This window comes from Populus nigra, chromosome 2 (genome assembly GCF_951802175.1).
Source record: "Populus nigra chromosome 2, ddPopNigr1.1, whole genome shotgun sequence".
NCBI classification, from domain to species: domain Eukaryota; kingdom Viridiplantae; phylum Streptophyta; class Magnoliopsida; order Malpighiales; family Salicaceae; genus Populus; species Populus nigra.
This window is the reverse complement of record NC_084853.1, coordinates 21,675,978-21,680,977: the sequence shown is the minus strand read 5'-3', so window position 1 is coordinate 21,680,977 and position 5,000 is coordinate 21,675,978.

The following is a 5,000-nucleotide window of genomic DNA, read 5'->3' as shown; positions in this document are numbered from 1 at the left end:
AACGGGTCATCGATGCCGGCAATACTTCGGGCCATGAGGCCCCCCACCTTAGTCCGAGTTTAGCAACAGCCCACATATCCCCCGCGGCAGGCCTATGGGCGCCAGGCCAGCGCGCCCCATGGCCAGTCAGGGGGCACCCCCCTAAAGAGCAATAAGTGTCATTGAAGCTCTGGCAGGGGGAGACACTACTAGGTCCCAGCTGTCACCCCCCCTCTAAAAAATTCATTTCTTGGTATTTTGAGCTGAAATTTTGCACAGAGGTTGGCAAAAATCCAATCCAACTTTATTAATTTTTCCAGAATTTTTCGAGGTCGGGAAGTATTTTTTTTTATTTTCCTACCATTAAAAATCGAGGAAATCGGAAAAAATAGGAACCGGCTCGGAATGACCCCAAATTCAGTGGGCAGCCTCATAAAAATATGGCTGATTTTACTGGATTGATTTCATGTGGAAAGCACGACGTTTTGTTGTAGGAATGCGGGAACCCCGGCGGCTCGCCTGCCGCGGCCAGCGACGTCGGGCTGGCCCCTGCAGCGCCTAGCCTCTCCCACGCGGGGGGCCAGGGCCCGAAGGCAGCCCCCCCGCGGGCGAGAGAGCAAGCCAGCAGGGGCTGTCGCCTGCCGCGGCCAGCGACGTCGGGCTGGCCCCTGCAGCGCCTAGCCTCTCCCACGCGGGGGGCAGGCCAGAACGCGGGGGGCCAGGGCCCGAAGGCAGCCCCCCCGCGGGCGAGAGAGCAAGCCAGCAGGGGCTGTCGCCTGCCGCGGCCAGCGACGTCGGGCTGGCCCCTGCCGCGGCCAGCGATGTCGGGCTGTCGCCTGCCGCGGCCAGCGACGTCGGGCTGGCCCCTGCAGCGCCTAGCCTCTCCCACGCAGGGGGCAGGCCAGAACGCGGGGGGCCAGGGCCCGAAGGCAGCCCCCCCGCGGGCGAGAGAGCAAGCCAGCAGGGGCTGTCCGCGCGTCGCGCAGCGCGGCATGGCTGCGGGGGCCGCGCGCGCGCGCCCAAGCGCCCAAGGGCCCCCAAGGGCCCCAGGCCCTCAGGCCCCAGCGCCCCAGCGCCCAGCGCGGGCGGGCGCGCGCGCGCGTGTGGTCTTTGAGGGGCGCCGGCCTGGTGGCTCCCTAAAGAGCAATAAGTGTCATTGCAGCTCTGGCAGGGGGAGACACTACTAGGTCCCAGCTGTCACCCCCCCTCTAAAAAATTCATTTCTTGGTATTTTGAGCTGAAATTTTGCACAGAGGTTGGCAAAAATCCAATCCACCTTCATTAATTTTCCCAGAATTTTTCGAGGTCGGGAAGTATTTGTTTTAATTTTCCTACCATTAGAAATCGAGTAAATCCGCAAAACTAGGAACCGGCCCGGAATGACCCCAAATTCAGTGGGCAGCCTCATAAAAATATGGCTGATTTTACTGGATTGGTTTCATGTGGAAAGCACGACGTTTTCTTGTAGGAATGCGGGAACCCCGGCAGCTCGCCTGCCGCGGCCAGCGACGTCGGGGACGCTGGCCTGCGCTGTCGAGCCCGCGAGGGCTGTCTCCGCGGCAGGCCCCCCCTGAACGGGGCACGACAGGCCACCGCGCTGGCTCGTCCAGCGTCGACAGTCCCTCGTCCAGGTTTCAGATCGCGCCAAGTCGAACCCATGACCTGCTCAAGCCATCGTGCGCTGCCGAATTCGCATCTGCGTGTAGGCTGCCATTCCACGCGGCAGCCCCTGTTTTCGTCAGCGTGCCCCCCTGACGAATTTTCCTGCCTGGCCCAGTCCAGCGTCCAGCCCCTGTTCGTCGAAAAATCTGCGCTGCCGATTTTCCACGCGGCAGCCCCTCTTTTCGTCAGCGTGCCCCCCTGACGAATTTTCCTGCCTGGCCCGGCCGGTCCAGCATCCAGCCCCTGTTCGTCGAAAAATCTGCGCTGCCGATTTTCCACGCGGCAGCCCCTGTTTTCCTCAGCGTGCCCCCCTGACGAATGTTCGTCGAAAAATCTGCGCTGCCGATTTTCCACGCGGCAGCCCCTGTTTTCCTCAGCGTGCCCCCCTGACGAATGTTCGTCGAAAAATCTGCGCTGCCGATTTTCCACGCGGCAGCCCCTCTTTTCGTCAGCGTGCCCCCCTGACGAATGTTCGTCGAAAAATCTGCGCTGCCGATTTTCCACGCGGCAGCCCCTCTTTTCGTCAGCGTGCCCCCCTGACGAATTTTCCTGCCTGGCCCGGCCGGTCCAGCCCCTGTTCGTCGAAAAATCTGTGCTGCCGATTTTCCACGCGGCAGCCCCTCTTTTCGTCAGCGTGCCCCCCTGACGAATTTTCCTGCCTGGCCCGGCCGGTCCAGCCCCTGTTCGTCGAAAAATCTGCGCTGCCGATTTTCCACGCGGCAGCCCCTCTTTTCGTCAGCGTGCCCCCCTGACGAATTTTCCTGCCTGGCCCGGCCGGTCCAGCATCCAGCCCCTGTTCGTCGAAAAATCTGCGCTGCCGATTTTCCACGCGGCAGCCCCTCTTTTCGTCAGCGTGCCCCCCTGACGAATTTTCCTGCCTGGCCCGGCCGGTCCAGCCCCTGTTCGTCGAAAAATCTGCGCTGCCGATTTTCCACTCCGCAGCCCCTGTTTTCGTCAGCGTGGCCCCCTGACGAATTTTCCTGCCTGGCCCGGCCAGTCCAGCGCCCAGCCCCTGTTCGTCGAAAAATCTGCGCTGCCGATTTTCCCCGACGAACCTGCAGCTGCACAAATCCGCGCTGCCACTGCCCCATTGTCTGGACCAACAGTCTTTTCCATCAAGCCCTGGACTATAAATCGTCCAGACTCATCGCCAGCACCCGCTGCCGATTCTGCCGACTTTGCCGATTTCGTCGGCGCTGCCGATTCCAACACTGCACCCACCGTGTCTAAACCAGCGCTGTTTCGTCAGCGTGTCCCCTTGACGAATTTCCCTGCCTGGCCTGGACAGTCCATCTTCCAGCCCATGTTCATCGAAAAATCTGCGCTGCCGATTTCCCCGACGAACCTGCAGCTGCACAAATCTGCGCTGCCGATTTCCCCCCCTGTCGGCATGGCTGCCGCTGCCCCGATGTCCAGACCAACAGTCTTTTTTGTCGACTTTGCCGATTTTGTCCGCGCTGCCGATTCCAACACTACCCCCTGCATCCAAACCAGCATTGTTTCGTCAGCTCTTCCCCTGACGATTTTAGCCCTGTAACAAACAGTAGGCCTCCAATCCCGCCAACGGGAGCCAAGTTGATAGGGAAGAGAATTGAATGACGCGCCTGGTCCTCGCACCCCGCCACCCGAGGGGCCTTTTTCCCGGCAGCCTCTGAAAAACTCTAGCTTTCACGGTCCTCGCCGCCCCTCACCACCATGGCAGGCCTCTAATCCCACCCATCAGCAGTTGTAGCCGATAGGGCAGTGATTTGAATGACGCGTCGCGGGCCGCCGGGTCATCTCACCCGGCCATTAATTGGAGCGTTTTTGGCTGGCCGAGGATGGGGGGATGGATCTCTTCTTCCGAAAAAGCAAACAGTACATCGGGAGTTATGTTGACGGGGCATGGAATTGAATGACCCGTCGCGGGCCGCCGGGTCATCTCACCCGGCCATCCCGGGGAGCGTTTTTCCCGGCAGCATCGGGGAAACTCTTGCTTTCACTGCCCGCTGCCCAAGTCCCCACTCGCATCGGCCCCCCGCGCCAACAAGCCAACGCTGCCGAATCGGCAGACACTGCTGCCGAATCTGCCGACACTGCCCCGCGGGCTGCCACTGCCCCAGTGTCTAAACCAGCGGTCTTTCTCATCGAGCCTTGGACTATCCAGTCCGTCCTGACTCATCGCCAGCACCTGCTGCCGATTCTGCCGACTTTGCCGATTTTCTCGGCGCTGCCGATTCCAACACTGCGCCCACCGTGTCTGAACCAGCGCTGTTTCGTCAGCGTGTCCCCTCGACGAATTTTCCTGCCTGGCCTGGACAGTCCACCGTCCAGCCCGTGTTCGTCGAAAAATCTGCGCTGCCGATTCTGCCGACTTTGCCGATTTCGTCGGCGCTGCCGATTCCAACACTGCGCCCACCGTGCCTGAACCAGCGCTGTTTCGTCAGCGTGTCCCCTCGACAAATTTTCCTGCCTGGCCTGGACAGTCCATCGCCCAGCCCGTGTTCGTCGCAAAATCTGCGCTGCCGATTTTCCCCGACGAACCTGCAGCCGCACAAATCTGCGCTGCCGAATCTGCCGACACTGTCCCGCGGGCTGCCACTGCCCCAGTGTCTAAACCAGCAGTCTTTCTCGTCGAGCCTTGGACTATCCAGCCCGTCCAGACCCATCGCCAGCACCCGCTGCCGATTCTGCCGACTTTGCCGATTTCGTCGGCGCTGCCGATTCCACCACTGCCCGCCGTGCCTGAACCAGCGCTGTTTCGTCAGCGTGTCCCCTCGATGAATTTTCCTGCATGGCCCGGCCAGTCCAGCGTCCAGCCCATGTTCGTCGAAAAATCTGTGCTGCCGATTCTGCCGACTTTGCCGATTTCGTCGGCGCTGCCGATTCCAACACTGCCCGCCGTGCCTGAACCAGCGCTGTTTCGTCAGCGTGTCCCCTCGACAAATTTTCCTGCCTGGCCTGGACAGTCCATCGTCCAGCCCATGTTCGTCGAAAAATCTGCGCTGCCGATTTTCCCCGACGAACCTGCAGCCGCACAAATCTGCGCTGCCGAATCTGCCAACACTGTCCCGCGGGCTGCCACTGCCCCAGTGTCTCAACCTGCGGTCTTTCTCGTCTAGCCTTGGACTATCCAGCCCGTCCAGACCCATCGCCAGCACCCGCTGCCAATTCTGCCGACTTTGCCGGTTTCATCGGCGCTGCCGATTCCAACACTGCGCCCACCGTGTCTAAACCAGCGCTGTTTCTTCAGCGTGTCCCCTCGATGAATTTTCCTGCATGGCCCGGCCAGTCCAGCGTCCAGCCCATGTTCGTCGAAAAATCTGCGCTGCCGATTCCCCCCTGTTGGCATGGCTGCCGCTGCCCCCTTGTCTGGACCA